This window comes from Miscanthus floridulus, chromosome 10 (genome assembly GCF_019320115.1).
Source record: "Miscanthus floridulus cultivar M001 chromosome 10, ASM1932011v1, whole genome shotgun sequence".
Lineage (NCBI taxonomy): Eukaryota > Viridiplantae > Streptophyta > Magnoliopsida > Poales > Poaceae > Miscanthus > Miscanthus floridulus.
In genome coordinates, this window is record NC_089589.1 from 98,567,868 (window position 1) to 98,590,224 (window position 22,357).

At 41.2% G+C, this 22,357-nt stretch overlaps 1 pseudogene; it reads right to left on the reverse strand.

Annotated features, from left to right (window-relative positions):
- Nucleotides 1-10,959: 10,959 nt before the first annotated feature.
- LOC136487631 (extensin-2-like) lies at nt 10,960-13,615 on the reverse strand (annotated as a pseudogene).
- Between the last annotated feature and the right edge of the window lie 8,742 nt (nt 13,616-22,357).

Genomic DNA, 22,357 nt, shown 5'->3' on the forward strand with positions numbered 1-22,357 from the left:
GCCCTCAAAGCTTCAGCTTCTGTATTGTATTTTTGTGCAAATTACCAAGGTAGCAATTGACTTGACCATAGCAATCTTCCCAGGTTCGATAAATCCCAGGCATGTGACCAACATGCACTACATACCATGCCATGGTTGCCTATACATTTAACTAATTAGGCATGTGGTAAGTGGTAATGGTAAGTCACTAAACAAGAGTTATTATTCAAGTTATATGGCCAAACTAAATATATTTAATGTTCTTTATCCTTGACATGATAAAAAATAACCTCAATAATTGGACTATCTATTATTCAGAGATCAATGTGGTTTAGTAATCATACTTGCTGCTGCTACCGAGCCAATTTTAAAAGTTGTTTTTAACTTTTTTTTTGGAACAAACATCTATAGATGCCTTTTTTAAGCATGCTATACATTCCATCAAAATCAATTGACACTCTACCTATAGCGATTATACCTTTACATATTTGACAAGAATCCATCAATTGACACTCTACCTATAGCTAAACCAAGGAGGAACAGCATGTAACTCAATCGAATAGGAATCGTCTGCTATTGAGAAGACAACAACCGTGGGGCATTTCATCGAACACTTAGCGGGCAGTGAGCCACGCACTCACTGTGGGGGTGGGAAATCAGTTGTCCGCGCGTGCTCCTAAAGGACTCGGCGGTGCTCCGGTGTCTGGCGGTGGACGGCGTGGGGAGTGCTCCGGCATGTTGTGGTGCACGGGCGTCGGCGTCGAAGAAGAGGAGCGTGGGGCTAGAAACGGCGGCGCAGGGGGCGGTGGACAGTTGCTCTGGCGTGGGGCGGTGCTCGGGCCTCGGCATCGAAGAAGAGGAGCGCGGGGCTAGGAATGGTGGCACGGGGGGCGGTGGACGGGTGCTCCGACTTGGGGCGGTGCACGGGCATCGGCGTCGAAGAAGAGGAGCATGGGGCTGGGAACGGTTTATGCGGGGTTGAAATTTTTCAACCCGCGGTGGGCTTTTATAACAGACCTCATCACTGCCGGTTCTAATTAGAAACCAACAGTGATGGGGGTACATCACTGCCGGTTGTAAGTAGAAACCGACAGTGATGGGGGTACATCACTGTCGGGCCATTCTTTAAACTGGCAGTGATTGCCGTGTAGCGGTTACAACATAAGTAACTTATCTTTTCCACACTTTTCGAATACCTCCTACTTGCTCAATGGTTAAGCCTTGCAACTCAGCCCCCGATACCCGTGTTCGACTCCTAGGCAGCCCAATTTTTTTGGTTTAATTTTATAATTTATTAAGCATATGTATTGCTATGTCGAAATGGCTTGAAATTTTTTTTGTTAAGTGTCTGAACTCTGTAGCCCGAGACCCGAGCTCAAACCTGAGGGCTGGCACAAATTTTTTTTAATTTTTTATATATCACTGCCTGTTTTCAAAATAAACCAACAGTGATAACAAGCATCACTGTCGGTTTCTTCTCATCACTGCCGACTTTTTGAAACCGACAGTGATGTTTATATATATTAAATTTTTTTATATACTGAATAAATAGAAGCATATGTATTCCTAGGTCGAAATGGCTTGAAATTTTTTTTGGCAAGCTTGTACACCCAAATTAAGATCCCACACAGGATCTTAGGTTTTTCTAATCATTTTTTTATTAATTATATTTTTTTGTGTGCTGGATGAGACAAAAGAGGGTGAATTTCATCTTGGACCCAATAGATTTTTTCTCCACCTCCACAAAATTCTTATCCCTAGGGACATTAGAGCCTATGTAAAAGTTTGGCACCATTCCGGATCTTTTTGTTGGTAGACTCAGTTCAACCTATAATTAAATTGTCTCGTCGTGCGAAAATTCAATTAAACCTCAGAAAGTAGCAAACCATCTCCGAAAAATCCCAAACTTGGTGTTTCGTTCACACGTGGCATGTGCAATCCTAAGAAAAAGTTTGAGACCAATACGACACCGGAATGCCTATAAACCACAGAAACCTTGATGACATATGTGTATAGTTATGGTTCGATGAAAGGGCACATGTACCTCTGTAAAGCATGTATACTCCACCTACGTGGAAATGGCTTGAAATTTTTTTGTCAAGCATGCACACCCAAATTAAGAGCCCACACAGGATCTTAGTTTTTTTTTATTTTTTTATTTATTATATTTTTCTCTGTGCCAAATGAGACAAAAGAGGGTGAATATCATCTTGTACCCAATAGATTTTTTCATCCACCTCCACAAAATTCTTATCCCTAGGGCACATTAGAGCATGTGTAAAAGTTTAGCACCATTCCAGATCTTTTCATGGGTAGACTCAGTTCAACCTATAATTAAATGGTCTCGTCGCGCGAAAATTCAATTAAACCTCATAAAGTAGCAAACCATCTCCGGAAAATCCCAAAACTTGGTGTTTCCTTCACACGTGGCATGTGCAAGCCTGAAAATAATTTTGAGACCAATACGACACCGGAATGTATATTTCTAATTGCCCAACAAATGTTACATGAATTACATGCATGACAATAATTAAACACACAAAGCCGTACATATTAAAATTAGAACCCAATTAAACTACGACCTTAAAAACCTAGCTAAATAAACATTAATTACTATCGGAATCACTGTCAGGATTGATCGGGCCATGCACACTAGCAAGCCTCTGTAGCCATATATGGTAATTGATGTCACGAATTATGTATCCGCTTGTATTGATGAAGTCCAATGCCCGTATGTGTGCACTCTCTCGTGCCTCACAATACCGAAAGAATGGTCGGCCATAGATGTAACCTATTGAACGACCACTGCCCCTGTTAGTAATTCTTATGCAGTACTAGCGTCCTTCTATAGTGAGCTAGCCGAGGTTTCCATTGCAGAAGTCCCAATCATACCCGTGTTGCTCCGTAGCTTGGTCTAGAACGGCCCACAAGCCACATGTAGCATAGGTAAGGTCCTGTAGCGCAATCTGCATGTCGAGAAAAGGAAAAAGAATTAGAGAATGTTATTACAATAATAAACAATCAATAACCACGACTCAGGTATAAGTGACCATTTTATCACATCTGCAAGGTTGTAGCTTGCAAACCATTCACTTGCTTGTGGGACGGGGATATCACCAGCATTCAAAGCAAGTGCCTTGAAGTGCGAGAAATCAGGCACATCATAGCAAATATATTGAAGTGCCTCGAAACAGATGCGCACGACACTTAATTGGGCGCTTATCACGTCCGGGCTATGTATTCCCGTCCCATGGATATGGTTCCGATGATTTGAACCCCTCACAGGGATGAAAAAACTGAGTTCACACGTCCATAGCCGACCACTTGCATTAGATGCCGTGTTCTCAACGATGTCCGAGATAAAGAACCAGCTAAGTGCTGTTCGCAGCCAATCTATTGGGGATATAGTCTGCGACATATATGCATGCAACAAAGATATTAAACTAATTACACTTATTTATTAGCATAAAAAACAAAAGATGTTGGAAAATATTTCATACAATAGCTGGAATAGGGAACCATGGAATGGCCACATTAGGAGCGAATGGCTCATCGCCAGGGTGGAAACCTGGTTCTTGTGGTGGGGGAGGTCCGTTGTTCATACCACCTGATCGATAAAATGCAAAAAAAAATATGAACATAAAATATATGCACAAAAAAATTCTTCCAAGTAAAATGTGACAACATAATTAAATATAGATCAAATGCAAGGAATAAGAATATATATAAATGTAGAATGCAAAGAAACATGAATATAAATATAGATCAAATGAATATAGATACAATATTGGAGAAGACAACATATCAATACCATTGAAAAATACAGGAGCCATGACCAAATCATGTAGAGAGAGAGAGTGGATGTCTTGAGAAGTGAGAGTGAAAAATGAGAAATGAGACTGAGAGAGTTCGTGGGTGGGTGGGATCGATGTATGTGGCCGGCAGTTTGTTTTATATAGGGGGGCATGTACATCACTGTCGGTTTTTAAATAGAACCGACAGTGAAGGTGGTAATCACTGCCGGTTTCTAAATAGAACCGACAGTGAAGGTGGCTATCACTGCCAGTTTCTAAATAGAACCGACAGTGAAGGTGCATATATGTAAAGGATATATTTATTTAGATACTACAGTGGGAAAGTTTTAACAAGAACGATATATTTATTTAGATAGTAATGAAATACATCAAAAAATTACAAAAAATTAGAAATAAGTTACATATACGATAACAAAGACCTTACACTGAAATTCCATATACGATAACAAAGACATATTTGCGTACATGTCAATGTTGCCATCAATGTGTATCAACACATTATAATTTAACCACCTCAGTAGCATTCTTCTTGCACCAACTAGAGTTCAAACAACAGCACCCAGGTGGTTTATGAGAGGAAAATATTGTATCATGGCTGATAAGGCCTGGCTGAAACCAATATGCATGGAGAGGCTAGCTCCTGGCCGAGGGCCATTTTATAGGGGCTAGTAGTCGTGGTACATTTTTATTTTTAAACTAAAGTTGTCGAGGTTGGTGGGAGCAGTGTTCCAACTATTGTGGTCATGGGAGCACTGTTAGCATGTGAGGAGCATCTACACATTACTATCGGTTTTAGTTTAAAAACCGACAGTGAATTGGGCCTTCTGTGTCGGTTTGATCAACTGACTGTGATAGAAGATATCACTACCGGTTTTACAACCAAAACCGGCAGTGAAGGGCCCTGTTGCCATCTTTTAGTAAAAAAATATAAAAAAAACATTGTCAGTTTGGAGCCTGCCATCGCAGCCTTTTTGTAAAAAATATAAAAAAGTTTGGCCCGCCTGAGATTCGAGCGCGGGTCACGGGGTTGAGAGTGCGCGGCCTTAACCGCTGATTTAGGATAGGGAGTTCGATTAGAATGGTTTTATTTTTTTCGTTTATCCCATCATAATGCACTACTAAATAATAAATGCAAAATCAAAAAAAAATGGCCTGCCTAGGATTCGAGCGCGGGTCTTAGAGTACAGAGTGCGCGGCCTTAACCACTGAGCTAGGATAGGGAGTTCGGTTAGTTTGCTTTTCTTTATATATTTATTAATAGAAATAATGCAGTTAGTTTATATTCTAAAATAACACAAAACTTTATCTTGATTATTTAATTCTATGATAATTAATTAATGGTCTATAATTATCAAATAATAGTGTTTGTGAACATCATCTTAATATTTGATTACATAGTCAATAATTAAATTGTAGAGATGCTCACAAAATATAAATTAAATATTCAGTGTGAATTACTGATATAACGTCTGCATAATGATTGCATAGTTAACAATAATCTAACTATCTTTAGGTGCATGAATAATGAGGGCCTCATTGTGATCAATTCATATGTAAGCAGGTTCGTCACCCTCTTGAAGGATAGGTAGGGGTACGTTCACCCCGAATGGATGCATTTCATGATAGCCCCCGTAGTCTTCTTCGTCCATCACTCCATCGACACCGACAATCTTCCTTTTCCCTTCTAGGACTACTTTTAGCCTTCCTTTTGTCTTGTTGTCCCTTGCTTAGTGAACCCTTCGCTATCAGTGTTGATATCCTCGAGCTGGACCCACTGGCAGCGAAAAAGAGCTACCTTCAATGGACCATAGGCTAGCTCCCATATCTCCTCTATGAAACCATAGTATGTTGCCTGCACATTGCGGTTCTCGTCGTGAGCATCAAAACGAACACCATAATTTTGGTATGTGCTCTTTCCATCTTGCTTTTTTATGTAAAATGTGAATCCATTGATCTCATACCCTTGGTACTTAAGATATGTACTCGAAGGCCCCTTGGTTAAGGCATCCAGTTGATTACCCAACTTTATCCCAAGCAAGCGACGTCGCAACCAGCTGACAAATTCCTCATGTCTTTTATCTAGCCAAGCTTGTGACCTGCTCGGATACAGAGTTTGCAGCAATTGCCTGTGCTCGTCAATGTATGGCATCACACCCTCGGCTTGCTGGAGAATAGTGAACTATGCCTATCTGAAAGAAATAAGGTCGTCTACTATAACAGATTTCTCCCCGATCGTTCCTTTGCCATGTAGTCTTCCCTCATGATGAGATTCTGGAACTCCGACCCTTTTGATGTCCAGATAATATATGCAGAACTCAATGGCCTCCTCCATTGACCATCCTTTTTCCATGCCCCTTCTGGCCTAAATTTGTTCCTAACATACCTCCTGAAAACTTTTATCAATCTTTCAAAAGGAAACATCTGATGCAGGTACATTGGGCCAAGGGCTCTAATTTGGTCAACAAGATGAATGAGCAGATGCAATGAGATATCAAAGTAAGTCGGTGGGAAATGCATCTCAAGCCTAACGAGAGTTTCGGCTATGTCCTGCTGTAGCTGCTCTAGCGTGGACACATCAATGACCTTTTTTGATATCATGTTGAATAATGAGCAAAGCTTTATGATTGGGGCGCGGACCTTTGGGGGGAGGATACCACGTAGGGCAATAGGGAGCAGCTGAGTTGTAATGACATGACAGTCATGGGCCTTCATAGGGCCATAGTTGAACTTGAGTTCTCTCATGTTCACTAGCCTCTTTGGGTTCGCACAGTAGCCCATCGGGACTTTGAGTTCATTGAAGAAAGAAATAAGCGCATGCTTTTCTTCCTTCTTCAATGTCCATGACACAACCGAAAGTTCGAACTGGCCATTCTCTAGCTCCATGGGATGTAGCTCCTTCGATGTCCCCCAGTGTCCATCAAGGTGTTAAGAGTGTTAGCGCACACGTTTTTAGTGATGTGCATGGGATCAAGACAGTGGCGTACACTCAGAAATGGCCAGTAAGGTAGTTTCTAGAAAACCGATTTTTTCTTCCAAATGCTTCCATCAGGCACTGCTACTGCATTGTCCCCCTTCCCAAGAACAACCTCCAGTTTGTTGAGTTCTCGAAGTATCATAGGCCCGTCTCGATATTTTGGAGCTAAGCGTTTCTCAATAGCACCGTGAAATCTTTTCTGTTATTGCGGTAAGGGTGATCCTTAGGTAGAAACCTACGGTGTCCCATATAAACTATCTTTGAGTTATTTGGCAGATTTACCGCATCGATGTCGTCCAAGCACTCGACACATCCAGTATAGCCTTTTGTCTTCTCTCCTAACAACGAACCTCGACCTGGCAGGTCGGTGATTGTAGCGATAAGTACTCCCTTGATCATGACATGTTCCTTTTTGTACTCGTCCCAAACATCCGGCACACCCTTTTCAAACATCTCCTTTAGTTCATCGATCACTGGTTCTAGAAACACATCGATGTCATTCCCAGGCTATCTTGGCCCTTGGATCAGTAGTGGCATCTGGATGTACGACTGCTTCATACATACCCAAGGTGGAAGGTTGTATATACAGAGCGTCACTGGCTAGGTGCTATGATTGCTTCTAACCTGGTCGAAAGGATTCATCCCATCTGTCCTTAAAGCAAACCAAAGGTGCCTTACCTCTCCACCGATGTCCTTATAGAACATAGTATTGATAGCCCTCCAGTCATGCCCATCGGCGGGCTGCCTCATCATTGTATCTTTCTTATGCTCTTCGCCATGCCAGCGCAACAACTTGGCTGACTTTGCACATGCAAATAGCCTATGCACCTAGGGAGCCATAGGGAAATACTAAACGACCTTTATGGGACCTCCTCTAGTCTTGGTGCCCTCATCTGGCGGCCCTTCCTTGTACTGTGGAGCTTCACACTTGGGGCACTTGTCGAAGTCTTTGTATTTTTCTCCACTGTACAATATGCAATCATTGGAACACGCGTGGATTTTTTCAACCTCGAGGCCGATGGGGCAGATCATTTTCTTGGCCAAGTATGTCTTTTCTGGCAACTCGTTTTTTCTATAAGCATTTTCCTTATTATACCTAACAACTGATTGAAGCCTTTATCGCTCAATCCGTTTGTCGATTTGAACTCTAACAGCATGATGTCGGCTTCCAGTTTGCTCATTGGACAATTCCTATACATTGGTGTTTTGACATCTTGTCTCATTTTCTCTAGCTTTCTCAGCTGTCTTTCACTAAGACATCCGGTCTCTACATTACGTAGCAGCTGAGAAATGCCATCGTTATCCTCGGTGTCGTCAGCTAGCGTGTTCCTAAACACATTATTAACTGTGGCCATAGGTTCCATGTTGACACCGGGTTCCTCGTCAGCATCGTAGATGGCTACATCAGGCATGTCCACATCATCATCGTTTTCCTGCAGAACATTCACACCAACCTTGCCATGCATAGTCCATATCATATAGTTTGGCATGAACCCCCTGGTAATCAAGTACGATCGTATAGACTCAATTTGACGAAAGTTCCTATGATTCTTGCAATCTTTGCATGGGCAGAAGACAGGGTTCCCATTCCCAGCATGGGCTTTGGCATCGGTGATAAACTGGCTGACGCCATGCATGTACCGCTTATCTGTTCAGGACAGATGCATCCACTCTCGATCCATCTCTGCACAAAAAAAAAACTAAGACAGTAATTATAAAGAATTAATAAGAAATCGAGCTTCATGAACAACAATTGTAGCTCAAAAGTACCATTTTTGGAAAACATTATTGTACACTAATTATTGGAAAATTAAAATTGGTTGCCCCGGCCATGTAAATTGAAAATCGTAGTAAAAAACAATTATTGCACAATATTGAAGAACAACTACGCTACTCTACTTCTAAGAACTAATTATAGCATCACATACTAACAATGATGATCTTGACCACCATGGAATAATTAGCTAGGAATTTAAATGTGTTCATAGACACCAACCTTTTGGATGATGGATTCACCACAATTTGAGCCTAGCACAAATGTCCAATTGAAAAAGTGCTCTCTAGAATGGAGAAAGAACTAGAATGAGAATCAAGCAATGTAGCCATCAAAACGAAGCTAATTAAGCAACAAAATCGAAGGAGTCGATGTTTGTTACTAACCTTAAAGCAAAAAGATCAAGCCATTCTTTCAAATCTAAGCACTAGCTTCATGGTGAAGAGCAGCCGCAACAATGGAGGGAAGGGTCCAAACGCGTGCCTCTGTTCTCGGGATGGAAGAGATGAGGAAGGAGAGGACGGCTGCAGCCTTTTTGTGTTGTAGGCTTATCACCGTCGGTTCTTGGCTAGAACCGACAGTGATAGAGCCCAATCACTGTCGGCTCTTGGCTTATACCGGCAGTGATGAGTGCCCGCCAAAACACTATCGGTTCAAGCCACAAACCGGCAGTGATGTGGTCCTTCACTGCTGGTTTTAGCCCAGCCCCAATCATTTTTTCATTTTCAAGCTCATAACCGGCAGTGAAGGTACATCACTGCCAGTTCTCACAAATCCGGCAATGATGAGGCCAGCAGTGATGTGCAAATCTGGCGTAGTGTACTATTGCCCTCCTAAACGTCTTAGCCTATCACCGACTATCGCCCTCCTAAACGAAACGTTCAGAGGTGTAGAACCTAGTACTTTTGCTACAAAAACATTTTTTGCCCTCACAATTCTGTATAGGTCTGGAAACCTCATCTTTAACTGCTTTTGCTCTATCCATGTGTGCTCCCAAAATCTAGTTTGGTGTGCACTATTAACCATAAATAACATACCTTGAAGCACTAGGTCCTTCACCTCTATCAGACCCGCCCCAAAAATAAGAATCCCCCGGCCTCCACACTATGTGGGTAAAAACTCTTGTCCTTTACGTACATAGTTCCTTTTCGGAACATCCTGCCAAAGGCCCTCTTCGTTCTAAAGCTTAAACAACCATTTGTTAAGCAGGGACTTGTTTTGAACATCCAAATTTAGAATCCCTAAACCCTTCATACTTTTTAGCTTGCAAAGGATACTCCATTTAGCTAGTCTATCTTTTATTATGCACATCACATTGCCAGAAAAAACTAGATCGATAATAATCTAACCTTTCTTGCTAGGCGTTGTATATCTGCCCATTCTATTTTAGTGTGTGAGGAGTGCTTGTATGGAAGCACAATCAGATCTCAAGTAATGATGTTGGATTACTTTTTACATGATGTTAGATCAAGAAAAACTTTGTATCCAAATTGTTGACTTCTAACAAATTTTTAATTTGAGATGGTTTACATGTCCAAGTATTCAATACTAGTTTTGGGATCAGATTTGAGATGGTTACCAATATTGAATGGAGACACAATCAACATCAAAGTTGTAATACTTGACAAGATCTACAATTTTGCAATTAATAACTTTTTCATTAGAGCTCTTATAGTGTCAAATATGCAAATAAGATTCAAAATTGTATAGTTAAAAGAATAATATCAATTGTATAATTATAAGTTTTGCATAGCTCAGATGGTACGGATGCTTGAGACAACGTGAACATTGAGGTTTTAGTTTGAATCATGTAAACACATATTTTGATTTTTTTTTATCACTTACCATTGCTGTGGTTTTTATACATGTTTTGCATGAAACGACGTGCCCTTGTATAATCACCACAAGTCGTTATATGCCTAGTATGTCTAGTTCCAGATGAATGTACGATCCATGAGTTTTGGCTTCCAGACGTTTCCTAATTATAATCGGTGTAATCGTATAATAGTAGACCTATTAATTAGATTATGGTTACAAATCCAGATAATATTAGTGATCTCAACACTTAAATTTTATAAACCATTTTCAACAAAATATCTCGAGAACAATATTAATTATACAATACCTTATTGTACTATAATATAAATTGGTTAGTGTATCATGTGCATCTGGAACGAAATATAGCAGCATGTATGCAACAAAAACAACCATCTTTTATTGAGTCAGCATCAAACAAATCCTTATTACCGTGCTTAATGTGGGCAACAGCATGTATGCAACAAAAAGTAGCTTGTTTGAGTTCAATGTCGTTTACCGTGCACATGTCTTGTAATCACGAGTCAAAAACAAATCTGTTATTGTAGCGGTACCATGTTACGGACTTTAGCTTTATTTGACCTTAGTTTGGTGATAACGTCTTAGACACTATGTGGTGGTGATGATTGGACTGGCAGTGGTGGAGGCGACCAGTGGTGATGATGGTGGGATGTCTCAAATAAGCGACGTGGTGGTGAAGATGGCACCAGCGGTGGCGGCGGAGTCAACCCGTGGCGATGATGGTGCTTTGTCTCAGACAAATAGCGTGGTGGTGACAACGACACTGGTGGTGGCAGCAGTGACCTATGGTGATGATGGTGTGATGTCTCGGACAAACTACGTGGTGGTGACAACGACACTGGTGGCGGCGGCGGTGACCTATGGTGATGCCAGTGTGACATCTCGGACAAAATGCGTGGTGGTGATGACGTCCCTAGCGGTGGTGGAGGCAAACTGTGGTGATGATGGAGACATCTCAGACAAATGGCGTGGTGTTGACAACACTGGTGGTGGCGGTGACGACCTATGGTGATGATGGTGTGATTTCTCAAACAAATGGCATGGTGATGATGGCATTGGTGGCAGAGGTGGTGACCTTTGGTGATGATGATGGTGTGATGTCTTAGACAAATGGCGTGGTAGTGACAGTGCCAAAAGTGGTGGTGACAGCGCCAAAGGTGGTGGTGGTGGCAACTTGTGGTGATGATGATGGTGAGATTTCTCAGTCAAACGACATGGTTGTGACAACATCACATGCAGTGGTGGTGTTGGTGACCTATGGTGATGATGATTGCGTGATGTCTCAGCAAGTGGTGTGATGGGGAGAATGGCACCGGTGATGGTGGTGACCTGTGGTGGTGCCAGTGTGATGTCTCAAACAAACTTCTTGGTGGCAATGACGTTAGTGGGAGTGGCGGAGGTGACTTGTGGTGATGATGGTGCGACATCTCAAACAAATGGCGTGGTGGTGACAATGGCACTCATTGCGGTGGTGGCGACCTATGGTAATGATGGTGTAATGTCTCTGTCAAACTGCGTGGTGGTGATGATCGCATTGGCAGTGGCGGAGGTGACCCATGGTGGTGATGGTGCGACATTTTAGACAAACTACGTGGTGGTGATGATACCAGTGGTGGCGGTGGTGGCGACCTTTGGTGATGATGCCATGCCTTGAGCTGGTCTTGGCCTAGAAATGCATGCAACATAATTGTTGATATTTATTAAGGCACACAGAAAAGATCTGCAAGCGCATGGATACCGCTGTAGCTTTCACGTAGAAGTATTCCAAGTATCGTATCCATAGGGAAACGTGTCAGATTAACTACAATCTAACTTAACCAGGGGTAGCAACAAGGCTAAGGATAAACAGGAGCATACAGAGGATAACTAGGATTCAACTAAGGACATTACTGAGGAAAGACACCTGCAGAGGATGCTTTCCGTACTAACCGGGTACTACTTGGCCTACAGACGGGAGGTGGACTACGAAGGACTCAACGAGAGTGTCACACTAGTGATCTACCACCGGTCTGGAATGCAGGGTGCATCCACGAGTAACGAATGTCTAAGCACCATGCTTACACCACATTTACAACCTTTCTCCCTCTAGAACAGGAATAAAGAACTCAATAGAGTTACGAACCTGATGAACAATATAAACAAAGTAATTACTTGAATCAGAAGTTTATTACTAGAGAAATCTTAGAAGCAAGCTGAAGTAGAACTTGGATCCGCTAAGGTACAAGCCACAGAGAGAGCACCGACAGGTCGGCACTTCCTCCAAACTCTTCTCTCACTCTCTATCTCACTATTTCTATTTACAAGACTAGATGCTATAAAGGACTAATCTTCTCTTAATAGCTAGCTCTAATCCAGATGAGGAGGATATGAATTAGGGTTTCAAGATGGCTTCAGGGAGGGGGGTCGGGGCTGCTATATATATGGGGAACCATCAATTCTGAGCCATAGGATCAAGCCGACCATGAGCAACGGCGTACATTTGATCTTTAAGGCGGTGGGAAACTAACGTAGAAAGGGGAGGCTGACATGTGGGCCCCATAGGCCGGCCAGCCTATAGGTGGAGCTGACCGGCCTGTCTCTGTGATAGGTGGGCCCCTCCCTCCGGTGGAAGCTTTTGGAATCTGTCTTGAGTTGTTTTCCGTAGGTTTCGCGAGTTGATTTGCTTGTTGATGTCAGTTTGCCTATTTGGAGTGTATGACAGTGGTCCCAGGGGCGGTTTTCTAAGTAGATCCTCCCGCATTCACATATTCACCAAAGTTCAGGGAATTCATTAGTTTAAACCCCTTTATCTATGTTTGGTGATGGAATTAAATATATATATATAGAGGATATGTTGACGGTTTATAATTGATGTTAGCGACCGTCAACAATAATACAAAATAATCAAAATAAGAAGTTTAGAGAGAATGCTCAAACATTTAAACCTTTATATTACTTTTATTAATATTTTCAGGGCATATGGTTTGATTGTGTATTTTATTTGGACTTGTACTAGTTTATATTTTTTTCATAACAAACTTGGACGGAGTTATTAGAGTCGTTTGAGTTATTAGAGTCATTCATAACTTATAACGCAAAGCCAAAGTGAACTATTATTTGAACAAAGGAAGTAATATCTAACAATGCGAAGTATAAGTAATTATATCTCTGTCTATATATACCTTGGCATGATGGAGTGGTTGAATAAATTATCATAAGTATCAGGAAAATAGCACTTGCCAGGTATAAGTTCCTCATTGTCTAGCACTTGGTCACTGACGCCAGAGGACAATACTACTCTTTTCATTTTTCCTCCTTATTTTCCTGTTTCACCTTTTTTTAGGGATCAGGAGTGGTGTGCATTGTATCTTTATTTCTTTTTTGCCTTAGTGTGCAGGTGCTTATGTAGGAGTACCCCAAAACATGTAGTAAGATTTATTGTCCAAATTTATTTATTTCTACCTCCATCTACTACTATGTCTATTTATTTTTATATCTGCATCTATATCTATATCTATATTTATATCTCTAACTCTATATTTATCTCAATCTCTATCTCTACTACCTAATTAACTATTTGTTGTGACTATCTATCGCTCTGTTTATTTGTCTGTCTATCTATCTATTTCTCCAAAAATAATAAAAATAAAAAATCTATTTATATCTATATCTCTGCTCTATGTCTATCTATCAGTACCTAATTAGCAATTTGTTTTTTGTATGTATATATGTATTTATTTATTTATTTAGCATGTATCTAGATGGCACTAGCCTTCAATGTGCCAACGGCACTAGTCTATCTTATGTATTAAATTACAGTAAGACCCTGAAGAGTAATTTTGTTGCAATAACCAATAGCGTAAGCATAAAGCCATAATTTTACTACCTTGTTCATCCACAGCCATAAATATACTACTTTGTTCACCTACCACCGTAGGACCTAATGTGGATGTCTAGAACGTATGAATTTTGGCTCTCGTAATAGTAAAACCAAATTATAGACTTATCTAGGGCAACCATAAAATATGTTATGATCGAGCTAGAGAAGTAGAAAATCAACTATTTTCTTCTGCAACCATATAACTTATTTAGCATTAATAGATTGTCCGACTATGTAGCGGTAAATTCAGAACTTGTCGCCAAATGGTGATTGATAGAAGTTAAATGCCAACTTCCATGTAATCGAATGTGTTTCCTCACTAGTCCCAAACGATTAGATAGCTTAAGCTGGCCCAATCATCACAAGCAAAAAGTATCCTAAAACTGTGATACGGTACTATCCAGAAACGGCCACGGAACTCAAGCGAGCTTCTAATCGATCCTGTGAGCATGCCCGTTTGGACAAGTACACTATTTGATAATTGACTTGAGTTTGATGGTGTGCCACAACTAGGACTCCTGAGCTAGATACCCGATGTTAAGTACCCAGGAGCCACTTGTTCATCACGTTCTTAGATCGACAAGTGGTAGGCCTCGCTGCACGTTTCGCAAAATGCTACATGTCAATCGACGATTCCTCTAAGGGTACCATCTGACCCATCTTTTATTTGAAATGCAACCTAAGTTGATAAAGATCTTATGACCCGTTTGTAAGTTAACTCTATCGATAAGCCCCAACCCAGGTCTAGGAGGTACTCGATGTACCAGACAAAAGGTATCCTCGATGTGTGTCACTCGAATGAAGTTGTACTCGATGTATGGCATTTTGACTCTGTCGGTCTGCGACTGAGCCATGACCCAAATGACGTTATCGACTAACGCTGCTTTTACCCAATCTACATACTTGATCTACTCAAAGAAATACTACATCGATTCAAGGAAACACTAGAGCCATTCGGATAAAGGTTTACCAATCAGAACTTCATTTATGCGATATAAATTATTGTGCTCAATGCACAATAACAAAGACCTTCGATGGGTCACAAGGTGTAAAATAACAAAGGCCTTCCATGTATAGGGCTGCCTAACACTCGGTTTCGTTTCAATCATGTGCTCTGCCTACACCTATGGTTGAAGAGAGCACGGAGGCTTGAGGGGCTAGTCAGGACCGAGAATGTGGGGTACAATTTGCATATATGCAAGCACACCTAGATCCCCACCGGGTCATCGGACCATGACTGGGAAGCAAGAACACCAGGTCATGCACAACACATTGGATGCTCGATATATCCATTCAACACAAGGACTTCAAGGAGGAAGAAAGAATTGTGTGTTTGGAGAAGTACTCCACCACATCCGATTTTATAGGCGAACCACAAAGATCGGGTAAGTGGATTGGATGGTGCTGATCTACACATCCTGGAATCACTAGCAGAACAGGAAGGCTAAGGAAGACGAGGTGGCTCGGATTCCTTTCTCCACTGAATCCTTATCTTACATCAAATTGAAGACAAGGTACCGATGGAGGAGGCTTGGAAACCAAGATTTTAATGTTGGTCCAATAGGATCCGACAGATTTCCTTGTATCAAATTAGGAAACCATGCATGTAACCGGTTGCAATTCTGTTTGTAGCCCTACCTCCTGGACAATATAAGGTGAGGTTGGGAGACTCGATCAGTATCTCGTTAGATCTAGTTAGTAGTCGAAATTCTCATTAGCGTCCATATAAGCACTCGAGCATATGAGGTAGGAGATCGATTCTCCACTAGACATAGGGTATCCTGTACTTAAACTAGTATGCATATGTGTTCCGTGTGCTACACTTCCTATTCCCTGCTTGCAAAACATTGATCTACATTGCGAGGTAAAAACCTATGACACATAGTGAGAAGAACATGTGACATTCTCTAGAAAAAAAGCAACATACATATACATACACACATCATATACGTGTTCATAATTTGAAATTTGAACTTTTAATTTTGGCAGGAATATACTGTAGAGGTAGCTGGGAACCATTGGCGTCTCTAGAAATTCATTTTTAGAGGCGGCTCATGTTCCCGGCCAGTTATAAAAACCTATTTCTTGGGACAGCTAGAAAACTGACTCTAGAAGTAACTGACTTTTAGTGACACATGGATAAATGCAGATGAAGCATCCACATCTATAAAACCTTTCTAGTCACCTAGAAAGACTATTTCCATAGTAGTTTAGGTGCATGGAAGTGGCATGGTGTTCTCAGGGGCAAGCGTGGGCATCGAGTCAGCATGGTACGCACTAGCACACAGAAGACTATCGAAAACTATCAAAAAATCATTTACAGAGGCAGGCAAGGTGCCTCCACCCAAGGGTCACTATTAATCATGACCAACAAAGGTGGTGCTTCGTGCCTGTCTCTCAAAATCCATTGAAAAAAATTAGCAGCCGAGCCCAACACGGAGCCCAACACGAAGCCCAAATAGAGCCTGCCACTGAGCCGAACTGAGCCCACAGTCGAGCCACCGCCACCACCGTACTTGCCCCTAGCGCTCTCCATCGAGCTGCTGCCTGCAGTTGCCTAGATCCACCAACGCCACCTTTTCCCAGCCTGCACCCTCTCCTAATGCGGCTGTCGTTGACAGGGGAGCGCTCAGGCCAAGTGATGCACCTTCCTCGGCAGATCTAGCCATGTGCACCACCGGAGGAGTGCTCAGGCCATGCGTCGGACCCTCATCAGTGGATCTGACCGTGGGCGGCGCTGGAGGAGTGCTTGGGCTGCGCGATAGACCCTTCTAGGCTGATATGGCCATGGGCACCACCGGAGGGCTGCCGGGCTGCACGCTGCCACTACTGTAGGATGGACTTGTTGTTCCGGGCGGTAACGGCCTTTAGTCCCGGTTACCGTGCCGGGACAATGATCCCGGGACTAAAGGTGGAACCTTCAATCCCGAGTCATTGAGCCGGGACTAAATAGGGACCTTTAGTCCCGGTTCGTGTTACCAACCGGGACTAAAGGCCCTCCAGCCGAGCAAACGTGGCCGCACCCTTTAGTCCCGGTTGGTAACCTCAACCGGGACTAAAGGTTTCTTTTCTTTTTCTTTTTTTTTGTTTAATTTGTTTTCAGCTCAGTTACACATATTTGTTTAATATATAATATGTTTTATGTACGTATTCTACGCTGCTAATATAAATACACGCACGCATATAATTACATCTAATTCTCATCTCGAGCATTATTATATTTGAATAAAGTATGAAACTATATATATTATAGATATATGTATATATACAACACTTTCACAATCTTGTTCTCGAAAATAACGATATCAATAAACATTTAATTTACATCATTTATTCCTTAGGATTAAAGTAGAACTCGCCGTTGGGATTTAGCACTTTTTCTAGAAGAAATCCTGCTATTGACTCTCGAACTGCTTTCAGATAGTCTTTTTGCATGACCCTTTGTTTCAACCATTCAGTCTTGTATTTGAAATAAAAGGAAAAGTATTAATACTTATATATATATATTCATTTAAAAATAAATAAAAAATTGATATATACGTACTCTGAGGACATCTTTAGGAGTTCTTCTTATGTGTGCAGTGATAAATTCACAAACGTAGTATCCACACAAGTTATTACCTGGTTCCTGCCGCAAACATCACTGTACGAGAAAAAGATTATTCTCATCATCTCACACATAAATTGAAGTACAATATATTAATTAAACACATGGGGAAGTATATATAGTACAACTTACTGTTATTTCAACTACATTAAGTGGTGTCTTGCAATCCTTGCGGTGTTGCCGAATAAACTTTTTTCAAACCCTGTGCGACCAATAATGTACGATCGTTAATAAATTATGGCAAAGTCTATTCAATAATAGTTGTGCGTGAGAGATCGAAATTACCCCTGGATAATGTCTATCATATCTTGGTATAGTACCCGCTCTTTTCTCAATGAGTCCAAGATTACTAACTGACCTGAGTTTAACTCATTGACAATGAGTATCCAGTGAAACCTGCATTGGTTTATACACACACGTACATGCATATAAGTTGTATTGATATTACATAAAATGTGTAGACTACATTTTTATTAACACTTACTCAAAGTTGTACGGGAAAAGTATTGTTGTCTTATCGTGCTGCTTCACGAAGAACCTCATGATATTCGTCTGTGCTTCAGATACCCAGTGCTCCTTGACAATAATATCGGTTTTGAATACGATATAAGGATCAATGAAGCCAACACTGGTGTCTTGTATTATTTGGAGCTCTGACATCTGGAATCTGTATATAAATATAAGTTACATGTGAGGATAATTATATACACGTACGCATAGAAGTGAGTTTATTAAATAAAAGTAAGAATCACTTATAAACAAAAGGAGCTAATGATTGATTTGTCCAGAGCGTCCAAGTGGTATAGTTGATGCAATTCTTCGAAACTAATATGTAAGATGTCATCGCCACAGAAGTAATGATGGTCTCTAAATCTGACAAAGATCCACTGCTCACCCCTGCCACACGCCTACATGTACCACTTGTTGAGCAAGTACATTTGCGTACCCAATTCATTCAGAGCCGCAGGGTTGTACAGACTTTTGCCAAATTTATAAGTCTTCTAGGTATCAACTTCCAAGTTCTGGATTGGAGCTTTGCCCATCAATTGATCAAAGGTTAAACCAGTTAGTTCAAAAAAAGCATTAAGGTCTTGAACCGACACTTCTCCAGAGTTGTCTGGTCGATAGACTTCTATGTTGGAACCATATTCATTAGCAACAACAAGATTTTGCATTGGTTGCTTCTGTTGTTCGAGTTGTGGGACAACCTTCCCTGATGTTCTTTTCATTTTCTTATGTGCATCATGTGACTTCACGAGGGAGCGGTCATAGTCTGATAGTGGCGGAGGCTTACGAACTTCAAGCATCTTTTTCTTGTGAGCTTCGACCTTCTGCTTCAGCTGATCTCGTGGTATGTAAAAGTACGGCTTCTCCTTAAGCTTCGCTTGTCTCTGCTTTTGGATATCTATAAAAAAAACTTTCACTTTTTTGTCTTCTTTAGCTACTATTTGCTCATCAGTCTTTTCAGGAAGTATTTCTTGAGAAATAACTATTTTTTCGGGGTCTTCTTTACCGCCGGGACCTTAGACGTCTTTGTAGTGCGTCGCTGTGGAGGCGGTGGGGGTGGTGTTGGAGACCGGCGAGGAGGCAATGAGGCCGGTGTTGGAGTCCGGCGTGGAGGCGTTGGAGATCGTTGTGGAGGCGGTGGGGTCGGTGTAGGAGTTGGAGATCGTTGTGGAGGAGATGGGGCCGGTGTAGGAGTTGGAGATCGCCATGGTAATGAAGTCGTCTCGCCCCCCGCGACGCTGTGATGAGATGGGGAATGAATGATTGGGCTAGGCTGGGGGGAGACCCTGCTACAAAAATAAGTTGTGGGTCAATTATTTTTGAAGCCAATATAAAATTAACAGAAAATAATATTTTATTCACTTTCATTCGTACCTAGGGTGAGGTAGGGGAAGCGGTGGCGCCTCAGGAATGATGATGAAGCATTTGCGCCATTGAATAAATGTCTTCTCTGCTTCTCCTAGTGTCTTCTCCACATCACCGCCTTCAATGTCAAGAGGAACATTGCTGTAACCTTTGAGCACTCTATCGACCGAGATGCTAGCATATCCAGGTTGAATAACTGACCCATGGATTCTTGGTGTCTTCGTTCGGTCTATTGGAGATACAACCCCGACAGCCACCATGATTGATGCATTATTACCATCTGGAATGTGCAGCTCACATATTGTTAGAGGCTCGGTAATGTCATCAATAGGGAAGCGCAACCCAGCGTCACCTTGAATAACTGGCAGCTCCATGGAAGCACAACTACTTTTCATCTGACCAACGGGGCTAATGGTGACTCTCGGCGTTGATTGCCATTGCATTTGACTCATTGCTAGCTGCACTTACCTCTTGATCTCCTCCTACATTCTTGCCTCAAGAGATTTTTCTCGTTCACGTGATTCAAGTAATGCTTGTCATGACTCATTAACAAATTGCTCTAATACACGGATTCGGTCTGCCTCCTCATCCTTCTTTCGCTAGCGGCTTCTGTTGGTATCCTTGTCTGCTAGGAATGCTTGTAGCCACGGAACTGCCCCATAGCCTCTTGTGCAACCACCGTGTTCGGGATTCTCTAGGGCATATGTCAATTCATCCTTTTCTCTATTGGGCTTGAAAACACCACTATCAGCTTCTTCCCTAGCACGAGCTAGTCTCTGTGTTGCTCTCTCAATTTTTTGGCCGAAAATTAGCTTGCTAGTGTCTGGGTCTAGGCTTCCTCCATGAGCGTAGAACCAATTTTTCGCGTGTTGAGGCCAGTTCTTCTCTATTGTTTCAGGTATGATTCCCTTGGCAGTAATCTCTGCTTCTAGGTTCTGCCACTTGGGAATAGCACTCCTATAACCACTTGATCCCATGCGATGATGGTATTGCTTCTGTCGGGCATTCTGCTGATTTCTCATCACATGTTCCTCACTCTCTTGAGATGTCTTGTATTGTACGAAGTCATCCCAATGGGACTCCAACTTGACAAACGCCTTAGCATTGAAATTCGGCATTTCATTCTTCAAGATAAACTTTTTATACAATGTCTTCTTCCAACTCTAGAACAATGTTGCCATCTTCTTCATTGTCCAATCCCTCACTAGCTCCTTCAAAGCATCATCTGCTTGTAATGTGAAATGCTGAGTGATATCTCTCCAAGCTAGGTTCTTGTCACGATCAGATACAAAACTAATATTAGGAGCGGATATCGTCTGCTTCCATTCATGAGCACTAACTGGGATCCTATCCCTTACAATGAACCCACATTGATTGACATATGTCTGAGCATATGGTCCCAATGGTTTGCCGGTGTCGGTGTCAAATTATGATATTATGAAACGGCCCTCTAATGGCTTTTTTGGCCCTCGGACTTTCCTACTCTTGCCGGTGGTTGATGTAGATCCAGAGACTAGCTACATGAGTAGAAACACAATGATTAACAACAAATATACGTACGCATGCATCTATAAGAGATGATAGATAATCGAATATACCTCGCCAGTATTTTCTTGCGCGACAATTTGTTGATCTTCAACAACCGAGATATTCAAGATATCCTCATAATCAGCAAAGTACCGACTCGTGTCATCTACATCTGCATTGGTACCCGCGTTGATAATATCCGCCATTATGTCATCATTCAAGTTATCATCCGGAGCAGCCATTTGTATCTTCAAGATAACACATAGATAGAATTACTATGGCACATAACATAAGTACATGTGATAACACATATAGAATTACTAAATCCAATTAAATATAATAACACATAATATTTCATAAGGATAAACAATAATAAGGTATAGGCTTTGGAATTGAATCAAAAACACTTTTGATCCAAAAACATGAAAACAAGTACATGTATATATACACATAGAATGATACAATTTTCTCTCTCTCTCAACACATAGAATAAGTGCATATGTATATATCTCTAGATATGCATGTGATAACACATAGAATGTCTCTCTAGATACAATTTTCTCTCTCTCTCAACACATGGAAATAATTAAGTACATGTATATATACACATAGAAATAATTAAGTACACATATATGTATATATATAGAATCTCTAGATAGAATTAATTACTAAATCTAATTAAACCTAACATATATACATAGATAGAATTACTAAATCAAAATTAAATCTAACACATATATAGAGAGAGATAGAATAATAATTACTAAATATATCAAAAACTATAATAAAAACTATCTAAAAAACTATCTAAATAAAGTACTAATTAAATTTTAATACATTTAAATCTAACTAACATATATCAAAAACTATCTAAAAAATTAAGAATAAACTACTAATTAAATTTTAATACATTTTAATCTAACATATATATCAAACACTACCTAAAAAACTATCTAAAAAAGTATCTAAAAAAATATGGTCGAGCGCTATAGCTAGCAGGATAGGGGCGGATGGCCATGGCGGGCGTGCTGGCCGGCCATGGGGCCGAGCTGAGCCGCGCGAGGACGACGTACGGTGGAGACGATCTCGATGGCCGCCGGGCGGGGCTCGACGA